Source organism: Thunnus maccoyii, chromosome 22 (assembly GCF_910596095.1).
Source record: "Thunnus maccoyii chromosome 22, fThuMac1.1, whole genome shotgun sequence".
NCBI lineage: Eukaryota > Metazoa > Chordata > Actinopteri > Scombriformes > Scombridae > Thunnus > Thunnus maccoyii.
Window position 1 is genome coordinate 18,076,813 of NC_056554.1, and position 15,699 is coordinate 18,092,511.

Below are 15,699 nucleotides of genomic sequence, written 5' to 3' on the forward strand. Positions count from 1 at the left end.
CTTTAAAAAGAGCTACACGTGGTTTTGCTGATGCCACTGGCTGCAGAAAGGGGGCGGAGCCCTTTTTGGGGACGCAAATCAGTATGTGAGTAGGCGTAACACTGATCCCACTCCTCAAAGAGCCGTGTGCAAGCCAGAGGGGCTGCCAAAAAAGTAGGAGTGAGAGTGAAAGGGAAGGGGAGGGGACTCCTGATCACAGGCCAGAAAAATAGCAAATGGGTGGTACCATGGGAGGAGCCATGCTTAGGTCATACAGCCACCTGTTTGAAGCTGTGGCTATGAAAAGGGACAGTGTTTGTCTTGGGTGTTTTGAGAACTAGAGATACCAGCTCAGTGTCTTGAAGGACTGGAGGTATGGATGGATGTATGATCAGAGCAGGAGGAAAGAGGAGCTCTAAGATGCCATTCCCATATTAAGTTTTGCAGAGGAGCCAGACTCTGGCTAAAAATAAAGCCTCTGCAGGACAACAGTGTGGAGAAGATGGCGTCCACACTGAGGGTCAGAGTGTAGCTCTATAGGCACAGATGGATGGAGAGAAATGGAGACACAGAGTTAAGCACACACTTGTTTGTCCTCTGACACCCATCCAAAGCAAATCCCAGCATGATGTTTGTCTTGGGAAAGTCACAGTGGAATACAAAATCGTTTTTCAGTTTATTAGCTGGTTTTCCTTGCAATAATCGTAAAGTTCAGAATGAAATTACATTCATTTTTTCTCTTAGGTGGACTATAGTTTCTCTAGCCATAAATATGGCTAGACAAGAGCACCCCATAATGGTTAATAGTCCAGATAGTAAAATATTTTATTTAATTTTTGTGTGAACTGTGCCTCTAACAACAAAAATGACAAACAAATATTTAGGATGTTGCAACTTTATTGTGTTTTTAATACATTCCCGTTGCATTTACTTCTTTAAAAATGGTTACCTTATTCTATACCAGTAAGTGTTGATAAAACTTCCAGAACAATAAAACCAATTTTGAGCTTAAATGTTTCAGGCATCCCATGAAGTTTTCTTGGACACAAGCAAAAGTTCTGTTTACATTAAACACATTGTGCGTATTCTTGGGGCCTAATGAAAGTGCTGAATTTATTTCCTTCCCCATACACCATTTGCAAAGCCTTTATTAAACATTGTAAAATCTTCCTGCATCGTCTACATTCATTTTTGCTGGCTGCTGTTTTACTGCAGTTGTCATTGCATTGTGTTGGCATGTTACTGCCACCAAATCAATCAGCAGAATAACGTGAATCATGCCACTAACGTGCACGATACTAACAAAGCGGTGACCCATTTGTAAAATCATCGCTCCATAACCCTACGAGTGGTCAAAGACTCCACAATGTACCTTTAAAGTGCTGGAATTGTGGAAAACAAGAAAAATTAGCTTCTTAACCAAAATAGCTGCGTAACTCAAGATCCACCTACTGTATTCATCTCGTGAACTTCAACAGCAGATTAAGTTGTCATGGAGATGATTAACTTGTCACTCAATTATGAAAAGAATTATTAATTAATGTAAATTCTGGGTGGAAAATCCCTTACCTCATCTCACATTCACGTAATTTTTTGTATACTTTTGAATATCTGTTTTACACTTTTGACTTAAATACATTAAATCACAACCACAGATCATATCAATCGCTGTTCACTGTGATTTTTACCTATATATCAGCCATTGCAGTCCCTCGTTAACTGGGAATATTTGGGACGTTTGACTTTTGCTTTTAGGAAAATGATCAAAACATGGTTTAAAGAAGTAAGCTGTAATCTGAGTGACGGCTTTTAATTCAAATACACATTATATCAACCTGAGGCATCAATCATCATCATCTTTCAACCCAACACAGGCTTCAGGAAACTGCTAGTTCAATACAAAAACTGATACTTGGGCAATACTGCCAAATAATTATAATTGCTTTGATCTAAGTATTTCTGGTATCTCATCAGTAAATTATTAAGATTGATGATAATTTTCTGCGTTTGGTGGAAGAGAGGGAGGTAATAAAGTACATGTGTTTAAGTCGACCACGGCTGTCATGTGGAATGGCTGACACACCGGTGTCATATATGTCATATGTCAGCACGCTCGACAGGCATGCATGCATGTGAAATGTATATATTGGAAGACCTCATCTGAGTAGAGAGGGGAGAAAAAAGAGAGATGGAAACATGTAATGAGAGAGAAAGAAAAATGTAAGGAGGAGTGTCACAGAGAGGCTCAGAGACAGAGTGAGATCATATCATAGTTATTAGTTTACAATGGGAAAGTGGAGAGGGTGTCTATTAATAACTGTGTAACATGGCCTCCTCCCCCTCTGCCAGCATGGTGGGTGAGATAGTATGTGTGTCTATTTAGATGCCAGTGAGTAATGGGGGGGGGGGGGGGGTTGAATACTGCACTGGTTGAGGGGGCTCCAATACAAGGAGAGATCATCATGATAGTGTGAGCTTTCATATGTAAACATATTTGGCTTCCTTGGAGTCTGTAAAATATTGGATTCAACCCAAGAAGTTTGTAAATTGAGAATTGGCATCAATATTTTTGAACCTCTTTACTTAGATTAGAAAGAGTCTATAATATTTTGTTTATATTACTTCTATAAATAATGGTCCTATTTATGCACATTAAAGGGGCACTTCAGCAATTTAGTATTGCACTTCCAAAAAGTCCATAAGGTTAAGAGAATTACAAGAGACACATAAATACAGTTGTGAAAATTTGTGCAGCAGCAGAGGCCGAGATATGTTGACTTTTAGTGTGTAATATGAGTCAAGCACCAACAACACTGGATCCTACATCTTACATGTGTGTCACATGTTTGCATTAACTGACATGTATACGAGTGCTGAATGGCAATTTTGTTGCATTCATAAACTGGAAAAATACATAAGAGTTTGGCATCTTCTTTGTGTCAAATCTTTGAATCTTGCTTGGAAATCTTTGATACTATATCTCAGTACAGATTGAAAATAAGAAGACCAGGATCACAAATTATGAATACTTATCATGGAAAATATTGTGTATCGTTGTTTACAAAAGATTAAATGTGACAAAAAACACTCAGAAACCTTCTAGCTTCCCTGAGAGTGAGGTTGAAAACAAATCAACTCAAAAGGGGGCCTTACAAGCAAAACAAGCCCGTATTTTGAGATGCTTCAACAACACTAATGTACAAAATTACCATATCCAGACTCTGTAGTGATCTCACATTGTACTTAATGCTTATTTCATTAGTGCTGCATGGCTGCATTCCTCAAAAATACTGTATATTTCTTCTCTTTTTCAGCAAGAAAAAAGTGCAAGACTGATCTGATGACAAGCTGACTGAAAGGCTTTGAGTTACACTTATTAACTGTATATCAAATATTTTGAGAAGTAGCAGACAAGAGTCGGGTGATGTTGCAGTGATGGCAGACATCAGCGGGAGATGACATTTACAAGAACTCACCAAATTACATGCTGACAGGGACACGGACAGACTACACATATTCCTGTCCTGTATTCAGCATTTATCAGGGAGGATAGTTTAAAATAATGACATCTTCTTGCAAATTTCCATTTATCAAACCCCTACTGCCACTAAGAGCAGACATTTCCCTTCATATATCAGCAGATGTGTGACGCCTAGCAATAACTGATTCATTAATTTAATTAGCCCCTGTACATCTCTCAGTGTGCATATAGATGCTTGTATGTGTCTTTTTATTTGTAAGGATTCCCATTAGCTGTGCCCTAAAGCACAGCTAGTCTTCCTGGGGTCCACGTTAACTGTGACCCCCTAACTGTTGTGCCTCTGAGGTAAACAGCACCCTCCTCTGGCAGTTGCACAAACAAACCTCATAGCTTTTGCATTTTTCACAAGTTCATCTTCTCCCCCTCATCCCTCCTTTACCTTCTTTGCAAATGGACTCAAGCAAGATGAGCAATAACAAGCGTCCATACGGTTTGTGCCAAGGTCATTTGACTCTATGTGTGAGTGTGTGTGTGTGTGTGCGCGCTGTTGCTACGGCGACTGGAAAGTTGACTCAAACAGCTTGCTTTGTCAAATGAGAAGGCACAATGCTCACAGCTGCAAATATGTCTCCTGTCGAGGATGATGAGGATGAGGCAATATTGAGAAGCAAATAAAATCCCTGGTGATGTATCTTTATTCAGTGAAAACAGCCTCAAAATTTGGTGAAAAAGGCATGTTTTTCCTCAGAAAATGTACAATTAAAAACGTACAGGCCAGTTTTTACTACTCTATCAGTATTTTTTAAAGACCTTACTTCATTAGTAATGGGTTCACATTGATATTGCACAAGCTTTATTGCTTAGTCCATTTACTGTACTGATTGAATTGGCTCTGCTTTGAGATCGGCAACCTGCAGCGCATCTCCACATGGCGATGAAAGGCCTCCATGCTGCTCGTCACCTCCTCCACCATGGCAGAGGGTGAGAATGTGACTTGTCTGAGTTAGGGCACTAACGAGATCTAAAGGCTCTATCACGGGGAGATGGAGTGGGAGAGGCGGGCGGGGGGACGCAAGGTGTAAAGGGAAAAGATAAAATTAGGTGAGAGTGCAAGAGATTGAGAAGAGAAGGAAATGAAGGAACAATGATGAAGATGAGAAGATAAATTAAATAAAAGAGTAGAAAACAGGGAAAGAGGCCTAATAACTTGGCAGTAATTTATATGTATAATAAGTGAAGGGTAATTATGCTCTGTGGAGATGATGTGGCCGAGCTCTAAGACTCAACAGTACAGTGCACACATATCTGTGACACTCAAACACACATACAGCTGTATAAAACGCAGAAGGCAAAATGAATAAAGCACAATATTTAATTTGCAATTTCTCAATTCTGCCCTCACTTTAAAGATTTCAAAAACATGACATTTGTTCTTTCTATAAGAAATGTGATTTAAAACACAGTGTTTGATTGTGGAAAATAATGTCTGATGGCAAACTGCTAAAAAAAAAAAAAGTCCCTGGTTGGCATAATTCAGCATCTCCTCAGCTCCAAAAGCCAAATAAGAAGAAATGATTTGAAAACTGAACTTCTAGTCATGTTTTATTTTTAGAGTAGATGTGAGACAGACATAGACTATATATATTTCTATATATATATGTAAAGCATATGAACTGATATTAACTCTGTCACTTTAGCAGAACCTACAGAAAAATTAAACAAAAGGAATCAATAAAATTCAACTCCAGTTGGAGACTGATTGCGCCATTTAACATCGTTTTCTGAGGTCAGCATTTAGATGTCAAACGCATCATTTGACACGCGTCATTGACACCTGTAATACAAACCAGATGCTTTATCCAAACAGGGAGGTGCTGACATGGGGAACAAATTCAGTTTTTTTCTGGAGAATTGATGCATACTGAAAAATTGGACAGTAACAGGAAATCCTGACAAGTCAACCACATCAAGATGCTGCTGGTGTGTGGGCTTTCATCCCACTTTGTGCATGATCTCACCTTGTTGTCCGCTGCTGTGTGCTGATGTGATTCAGAAAAGCTGTTGTTAGAGAGAGTACACCAACAACAACAAAATTAAAACTGTAACTTGAATACTTGCGGCCTGATTAAACTTTCAGCGTGAGAAGATAAAGCGCATCAAATACTTTACTTGTTGCATGATTGCAATGTTTTTTTGGCTGACTGACATCAATATACAGCAGCAGACCAGATTTAAGTTGTAAAAAGTTTGATAAAAGATTTGTGTGACTAGTAGTTTATCAAATCTGAATAATCCAGACCCAAGTTGCAACCCTGCATGCATACTGCCACCTCCCACCAGGACCGGTCTGGCCCTGGTGCCCGCTCCCTCTCTGTCCCACACCCACGGTCCATATGCTGGCATAAATGTTGCTAAGCGTCTCCCCACAAAGCCAACACTCTCTCCTACTCACACACACACGCATTACCATGCCTAAAGTGTTTGTTTTTTTATCACAGAAAAGCAGAGTGCCCAAAATAAGTTTTAAAAAAAAACACACGGAAGCACAAAACAAATATTCAGATGAGCGTATAAACACGAAAGCACACAAACAGACACACACATATCGCTCTTGGTAAAGTGGAGAGTTGGCACACAATGTGTGAAACACAGGTCAGCCTCTCAGTACTGGTGTCCAAGCAACTAGAGAGGGCAGAAAAGGGTGCACACACACACACACACACACACACACACACACACACAGAAACTCAGTCAGAACAGCAATATGCAGCGTGTATTTGACATGCAATTTTATATTATTAGCTGTTGAGGCCTTGACATTTCCAGAAGAATGGGGGAACAGACCGTGTGTGCAGCTGGTGTGAGTGAGCCAAATATTTTACAGATCAGAAGTCCCGGTCTTTGAGGTGAGACACTTTGAATGGCTGTCAGACTTCACCTGTCTTCCAGGATGGCACTCAGCTGTGAATAATAGGGCAGCGCAGTTTGGCTTTATGCAAGATTCAATACTGCACTGTAGTATCAAATACGACTCAAGGCCTAAATATGATAGCGATATATGGCATGCAGCAGGTAAGAAGTAATGTTTTTTTGCAATATTATTGCAGGTATTCCTCAAAATTCTTGCTTAATTTCCCTTTTTTCAAATTTTATATTCACCTCTTTAGTTTTTAAAGGAAATCAAGTTTTTGTATTATTACCTAAATTTTCCATAAGTGGGTCAAAAATTGCCCGTAAGCGTTTCCTATCATCATTCCCTCTTTATCAGTTATAGTTATATATTTATATCTATATTTTCTGTGGACCACATCACAACTGTCATTCACATCACTACTCACCATGTGATACATGTGAACAATGCTATCTATAATTTTCGCTTTAGAAAAAAACATATCACCAAGTTGATAGTTATTTTAGATAATATTTATACTTTGATTACAATTATGTGAAACAATATCTACTATTATAATAAAGTTATCCTAATTTAGCTGGCTTTAGCTAACATTAGCTTGCAAACTAACATTACTGTAGTTGAATTGTTGCCATAATTAGCTCAGCTAGCTTATCGCTAAGTAGCATAATAGAGTACTATTTTCTGATTTGGTTATTTGATGATGAAAATGACAGAATTTGAATATCAAGAGTAAATCATTTAATGCCACAAAAGTGGCAGGTCATTCCTTGAAATGATGGTGATTGTATTAGCAGGAAATAAACTGAATTAAAAGGTTCCGGTAACTTCCATAATGCCAAAAGTGGCAAGTCTTTGAAATGATGAAATGATGGTGATTCTACAACATAGCTATCATTTTATAAGGTTGTGTTAATAGGTTGCACATCACCTGTGTTTGCCCACAGGGGACATCAATTGAATTCACTATGACTTTGGCAAGTCAATATATAAAATGTAAACATAGTGAAATGTAAGGAAAAATTTACCTCCAATCAGGAGCCTTTATTGCTCATTTTATGAACATTTGAGGGCATCTGTGCCTCGAGCAGAAGTTAATTTCTGACTATGTGTAATAATGTGAGACCATTTAGTCTCTGTCAAGAAATGTCAATATCAAGACACACTTTGACAGTTGGTTGATTACTGGAGGATGAGAGGTTGCTTAGTAACCAAAAATCTGACAGATTGACTGATCAAGCTTCAGACCGAACAGTTGGTGTGTGTGTAGAATGTGAATACGTGCTGTAGTAAGCGTGCATGTTGTGTGTGTTTGTGTGTGTAAACGGGAAGCAGGGATGTGGAGACAGTGAGAGAAAATGAAAATGTTTGAGGCAGGGTCAAGGGGTTTAACCTGTTTACAATCAGGATTCACACAATTAAGAGTCTGAAGCAGATGGTCGTTCAATCAGAGAGTCTTTTACCTCCCTTTAGAATAGATGTATTTGTGTCACCAGTGACATCTAAACACAATATAAGGAAAATGATGGTAAGTGAAACATTGTGATCATGAGTTATGATATTGTTTGAGTAAATAATTAAAAACATAAACCCAGTCTCATTGACTGTCTTGGTGGATTTGCTTTATTGTCCGATATCAACATTTTGTCTGGTGCAAGAGTTGGACATGCATATCAGATAAACTGTAAACTCTAAATTGCATGAAAACATCAATAATTTGTCCAAATGTTTTATACAATTTATGTTTTTCTGACAAGTGACCTTTTGTGGTCATGTGAATAATAACTGTCCTCTCACAAAAGCAAAGGTGGAAGTACGTACAATAGTGTGACTTTGTTACAGTGTCCCAAAACTCTTGGGAGGATATCAGGGGCAGATGGTTGGGTGAACAAACACCTTGACAGTGATGTTGCTGTCTTTTAACATTTAATAATTTAGCTAGGCTATCTGAATGGCTTTAGGATTGCAGTCTGTCAGTTGGTTTGCCCATCCACCACTTGGATCCACGTTGAAATATCTCAACAACTACTGGAAGAGCCAACCCTAACCCCAAGGTTGACATTTGTGGTTTGGAGTGAAACATCTAAACAAATGTGAAAACGGATAACCATGCAATTTGGTGCAAATATTTATGTTTTTTGTAAACTTTGGTGATCCATGATCCAGTCAAAATTTTACTTGTACTGGCTTACTGTGTCAAACTGTTTGGTTTTCTTTACAAGGAGCATTGCAGCCTCACAGAGCTGCTAGTGTTCGGTGTTCACGCAGAATGTGACGCAAATTTTAGATACGGCACGATAGCAAACAAAGTCAATTGAAAGAAGTGCAGGAGCAGTTAGATCTATATTCATGCAGGAAAGCGTGAAGTATGGTAAAGACATGTTCGTGCATGTTGTAAATGTTTCAACTTGAGCAAAAATTTGATCTCGTGGCTTCATGAATCTACCTCATAAACGTATAGAGACAAAAGGAAAAAGGACTGAGACTGGAAGAAAATAATTCAGAAGAGTGTCATCTGAGTTTTGAGGTCAGTCAGAGGCTGAGCCACCACACAAACATATACACAGCTAGTTATGCTAACATCTGTCCAGTCAGTAAATAAACATGCATAAACACAGACAGCAGTCAAATTAGCACAAATGACGTAATGCGAAAAATTTGTTACACTTTCTGTCTGAATATATCTTAAGAGTTGTTTTAACTATGATTTCAATATTCCCCTAACCTTAACCAAGTTCTTCTAGTTGCCAAACCTTGAAAAACAGGTGGGAGATAATAAAACACTTGACACGGTGGGGGTCCTGATATAGGGCTCTGGCAAAAAAATGCAGGGTTGTCTGGCAAAAAAAGTCAGCTTTTCCTGAAACGCAATGGGACGTAATGCAGCAAGACACTATAGGTTGGCCAATTGCAAGCACACAATCCTGATAGATTACTCTGTTATGTGAATGCAGTAGTTTAAAGAATTTCTTCTTTCCCTGATTGCATGCTGGGATGAGCTCAAGCCTAAACAGTGCCAAGCTAGAACTCTGTTGCAACAGAGTGACTGCTATTCCCAATCTGTTTTGTGCCCTTTGCACCTCTAAATGTCTGTGTTGTGTGCACATATTGAGAAAGTGAAATTTCACAATTGTTTTCATTTTTTTCTGTGTATTGGCTTTACCCCTCTCAAGACCCTGATCAGGAATCAGCATATGAACATGTTTGGAAATTATCATGTTTTCAAAAGGCAAATATGCTTTGAATTCAAGTGCATTTGCGAGATTTAATTTCAGTCATTTTGTTGCCTTGATCTTCTTCTTCTTCTTCTCTCGGCTGCTCCCGTTAGGGGACACCACAGTAGATCATCCATTTCCATCTCTTCCTGTTCTCTGCATCTTCCTCTGTTGCACCAACCACCTGCATGTCTTCCCTCACCATATCCATAAACCTCACTCTTTGGTCTTGCTCTTTTCCTCTTGCCTGGCAGCTTCATCTTCAACATCCTTCTCCCAGTATAACCAGCATCTCTCCTCCACACATCCAAACCATCCCAATCCTTCCTTTCTTGCTTTGTCTCCAAACCTTCCAACCTGATCCCTGTGTCCCTCTAATATACTCCTAATCCTGTCCATCCTCGTCACTCCCAAAGAAAATCTTCAACATCTTCAACTCTGCCACCTCCTGTTCTGCCTCCCGTCTTTTTGTCAGCGCCACTGCCTACGAACAATACACCACAGCTGGTCTCACTACCCTCTTGTAAACCTTCCCTATCACTCTGGCAGGTACCCCTCTGTCGCAGATCACTCCCGACACTCTTTTCTACCCATCCCACCCTGCCTGCACTCTCTTCTTCACCTCTCTTCTGCACTCACCAGTACTTTGAACAGGTGACCCCAAGTATTTAAACTCATCCACAATTGCCATCTCTATTCCTTGCATCCTTGCCATTCAGCTGTCCGCCCTCCCATTCGTGCACATGTATTACATCTTGCTCCTACTGACTTTCATTCCTCTTCTCTCTGGTGCATACCACCACCTCACCAAGCTTTCCCCCACATCCTTACTCCCACTGCAGATCACAATGTCATCTGCAAACATCATAGTCCACGGAGACTCCCACCTGACATTGTCCGTCAACCTGTCCATCACCATTGCAATCATGAAAGGGCTCAGAGCTGATCCTTGATGTAATCCCACCTCCACCTTGAACCCATCCGTCACTCCAACTGCACACCTCACCGCTGTCACACTGCCCTCATCCATATCCTGCACCACTCTTATATACTTCTCTAACACTCCCGACTTTTGTTGTTGACTCTTTTGTTACCTTGATCATTTTTAGGTAATTTTCACCCTAAATGAAGCGTGCCTTTGCTTTGCGTTCTAGATTTGCAACAATCTTCCTCGTGATCTCAGAGGAACATTGAGACTCTTTTCCCCATCTAAACCACCTCTAATCATATACAGCTTGCCCAACTGATCACACTGAAACAGTGTGTCTGTCTGGCCGGTCATCATGCGCTTCATGTTGAAAAAATACATGTACCTCTTTCAAGCCTTTAGTCTTTTCAAGAACAAATTGAATAAATGCACATATATTCTCTAACTGTAACATTTCACCCGTTTTCCACACACAGTTACAAAATGAAGCAGACATTTTGTGTTGTGATTAATGAGCTATAATCAATACCTCTGCAGGTTTCAGAGCAACACCTAATGTGACAACCCTTTTAGGCCATAATTGAAAATTGTAATTGCGCCCTGGCTAACAGGCCTTGCGGGGTTGGTATAATTAAGAAACTGCTGGTAATGGAGGAAAGTTATCATTGTATGGATGTCTGACCCTGACCTGGCCTAATGCAGCTGTGTCTGTCAGCAGGGAACTAAACACACTGATTCTATAAATCATAAATCCAGAGATGACCAAGGGCAAATTGAAAGTGTTGAGACAAGTGATGTGAATCTGCACTGTGGGAAGAATTCATAAAATCGGATTTTCATTGTCTTTCTCTTTGTATAATCATGTCTAAATAAATTTGCCTTTGTATATTCTTAGGCTATCTGGGACATATTTGACATAATATATAATATCTAACAGCTTGAGCGCAGTTCAAAGACAAAAGAGATTTTAATATGTGCCTAAAATGTGTACAGTAATGTTAGGAGATCAGGTCTCTGTGTTTTCCCATGGTTCTCCCTTCCTAGTGTTTCATGTTTGTCCCCAGTCTGTCTCTCTCTGTGTTTGTGTTTGGGCGTATGCTGGGCGTGGCCTCCTGGTTTCACTCTCCCATTCAACCTGAGTACTTGCAGCTGATCTACTAATCAACTCTATAAGCCACAGCAGTATAAAGCCCTGGTTCATCTCTCTCGACTTTGCCAGATCATTCAGTCACCAATGCGGTACAGTTGCTACAGCTAAGCTTCTTGTAAGCTACTTGTGTGTTTCTCTGACCTCCTGAACGCTGCTAACTCTGTTCTTTGCCTGTGCCTCGGGTTCACCACCCCAGCTCCCAGTACACCTGCTACGTCAGCCTCATCCTCATCTGCTGTTTGCCTCATCTGCTGTTTGCCAGTTTGGATTGGGGATCTCATGTTCGCTCTGCCCTGACTTGAGCCCCTCAGCCTGCTTCAGTCCTTCGCCCTGCACCGCTGCCATTCCCAGCCCCTTTGTCGTATCCAAAACCAAATAATTTGTCAGCTAAGCCATCAGATCCATCTTCAACTCAAGCTACAATGAACTGTCCTTAACCATCCCTGTGTCTCCTGGTCTGTGGGTGCATTTGGGTCCTAAATTGAACTATTATAACAAGTAATGTCTTTCTTGATGAACCCAGTTTGTGACATGGTAGAAAAATAAATCTTTTTCATTTATTCCGTAATTACTCATCGCAGCACCAGGCAGCATCACCAGGATGCAAATAAAAATCACACAAAGGAGCCACGGCTGTCTGAAACACTGGGACACATTTAGACGAGGCTGGTGTACTTCAAGAGAGGGCAAACAAAGTCCTACATGAGTCAAATCACCCAGAGGAGATATGGACCATAAAATTTTTTTTGAAGCTGTACAAACAAGATTTTTATCTCAAAAACATACTCATCTAATAAGGCCTCAGTTAACTGTTAATGAAAGTCTTATATTGAAGCCATATGTTGGATTTTTTTCATCATGGTAATCTAAAACTGGTGTCACCAAAAAGAAAAGAGTTGAACTGTGTGTCTTTCAATATATCAATGCTGACTGTTATTTAAGACACTGTGATGACACCTTTCTTTTCTTTTTTTGAGGTGTACTGTATGCTTGTTCATTTGGAGTTGTTTTAGTGTCCAGATTTAGATGAATGTAAGTCCAATGGTCACTCCTTTTAGCTCTGGTTTGGTCTCCACCAGCTCCTGAGTCAAATATCTGACTCTGTAGCTGCTAAATGCACCAATATGTTCACCAGTCCCAAGCTGAATGTTCACACCTGTTGTGTTGGAGTTGTGAACTGTAATTGCAACTATTCAAAAGAGCATAACAATAATTATGGTTTTATTATTGTTCATAGTAGTAATAGAAGTGCTTTTAGCATTATTATTTAATGACAGAGGCAAGCACAGCTGAAAGCATTAAATGGTGTCATGGTTTAACAAGGGAGGGCAGGGTAGTCTCTGTTATCAACATGGATGCTTTGTGCAGTTTGTCATCACCACTCTGAGCCGACAGCGTCTGTGTTTATAATGGGGTCTGACGCCCTGAGCTGCTGGCCTGCACTTATTGCTGCTGTCAGAGATTAGAGCTCAGCCTTTAATTTCTGCTGCACAGTCAGTGTCATCCTGTGGAAGGGCGAGAAGAGGGGAAGTGAAAGCAGAACAGAAAAGATGCTGAACAAAGATTACACGAAAATACGGGTATAAGAACCTTCCAAGTTTAGGTGTGTAAAAGGGAAAAATGTCTATAAGGGAGAACAGACAGGCGGTGAGTGATGACTGCAGGCATGTGAGATGACAGAATGATAAATGACAAAAGACACGAGCTGGAAGACAAAGAAGAAGATGAAGCCGACTGAGAGAGCTGCGCCTCTGTACTGTGCTATGAATCCAAACGTTAGAATACTGATGGTGTTTCATGTTTAAGCTCATTAATGGCACGTCATGTTTACTTTATGTTACTGGTGTCCATTTTCTAAAGCATAGCATCTGTTTTCCAGCTAATGTCCAACCTTACAAGCAGCCAGTCATTCTAGTTCATATCAGTACAATAAGAAAATCAACTTGCATAGCATGAAACCAACATTTGGATATATCTGATCCGTGACGACTAAGCAAACTCCATCCACAAATGAGGACCGTATAAAACGTTTGAATGATTGAATTCAAAGTAAAATTTCCAAGATGAAGAATGAACATTCAAGCCTAAAATTTATTCTGTTCTATTTTTCATCATATTTGCGGTGTGAGCAGGAGAGTCTCCAAAGATTAGAAATTTAGTTCATGGGTTCTGAATCCCGCTGCTATAGATAATAACTACTTTTCTCTGGCTTGCTTAGAAAAAAAATATTATAGTTATAAAGTTACAAAAAGTCTTATTTTCTTGTAATAATGCTACTAAAACTGTATGCATGGAGGCAATGGCGATGGTGTTACTTTTAATATACTAATCATATAATGCATCTGTGATTATCGCTTTCCAAAAAGATACATGTAAGAACCAACACATCCTCATAATTAAATACAAGACAGTATAGTTCTAAAATTTAGCTGGCAAAAAACAACCTGTAGTTATGTTTATGCCATCGATCGGCCATTTTAATGCTCTCCAGAACGACCCATAGGACCATAATATGCTGCTTTCCAAAACACTGTTAAAAAAAAAAAGATGTTTTATGGTGTGACAACACTGTGGTTAAAAAACACTGTTAAAAAATAATGATTTTTTATGGTGTGACAACACTGTGGTTAAGGTCTGGTTAGGTTTAGGCACAAAAACCACTTGTTTTGTGTCAAGGAAAGATCATGGTTTGGGTTAAAATGATCACTTGAAACATGGTTTATGCTTATTTAAAGTTACGCAACCTTCATCGTCATGGCAACAGAAAACACCATAACGTTACGGTTTTTACAAAAAAAAATGTCCCGACTCGCGGTTGGAAACATGGCACTTGCATTTGGAACTGTGGTCTCCTGCAGCAAAGTCCACTTTTTGCCATCTAACTACCTAACCATCTACCCAACCCGCCTCCTCCCAATAAGGGAAGGGTCTATCTGCAGTTTTGCAGACCTACGTGACACGCCCACTTCACTACACGACCCCTCCAACCCCCCCACGACACACACCCCTGACCCCTAACCCTAACCATCTCACTGCTCATGCCTGAACCTAACCAAGTGGGCGTGTCATGTGGTAAAGTTGGTGTGTCGTGTAGATACTCCAAGTCCACAGATAGACCTACTTGCCTAATAAGGCAAAATCATCTCATCAGGTCACCTTATATACACCTTATACACGATCTGAACTGCGTGTCTTCCCAGGGTCATAATTACTACGGCTGCTAGATGGCGTAAAGTAAATGTTTTGTTTTTGCTGGCTTGAATTTTAGACCTATACTGTTGTTTTTCTTGTGAGGACGGGCTGGTATAAACATATAGAGCATATAGTTTGACACACTGGAGCTGATGTCTAAAATATTAAGTGATATAGTGACTGATCATTATCTGCTGTCATCTATCACTTTCTTTTACCCGCAAGTCTGGTGTACCTGCATGCATGTCTTTACTGTGGCAGTGTTTGATATATTTTATGTACTGTATGTTCTTCTTGTGTCTGTGCTTCTGCTTTTTATATTTCAGTTAGTGTCTATCAATGCAGCACAATGTTGTTTTATTCAGTCCCCGTTTTTATTGACATTAATATTCCCTATTTCATTGCTTTGCATGTATTTTGCATGTCTTGTATTATGTGTTTCTGTGTTGCATGTTTCCAATAGTACGTGTCAGTGTAGTACAATGCCCTGTATGATTTGTTTTACTAACATTAATATTCTTTTATCATTTTATCATTGCTCTGCATGCTTATAAATGTTCTCAATAATTTTGTAATTTTAAATCTTCTAATATTCTTTTTTAGGGTGACTTTGTAACATCTGTCCAGGGACCACAAATGAGGAATAGCCTCTTGGCTAACTCTGGTGCATTTACAGTAATGTTTATTAATATGCATTGTCCCTGTTAAATAAACCAGTAATTAGAAATAGAAATTTCCTGTCAGACTATTACCACAACTGATTAAGAATCAACAGAACGTGAGGACATGACCTCAATGTCCTGACTGGTAGCAGCAGCTCTGGCTAGCATTAAGTCATAACTG

The 15,699-nt window shown here is 39.6% G+C and overlaps 1 long non-coding RNA gene across 1 annotated transcript; it reads left to right on the top strand.

Moving 5' to 3' along the window:
* Positions 1–11,566: 11,566 nt before the first annotated feature.
* On the top strand, positions 11,567–12,224 carry LOC121889468. Its single transcript, XR_006093543.1, has 2 exons — positions 11,567–11,753; positions 11,861–12,224. It is a non-coding gene; the product is annotated as an uncharacterized LOC121889468 (long non-coding RNA).
* The last annotated feature ends 3,475 nt before the right edge of the window (positions 12,225–15,699 follow it).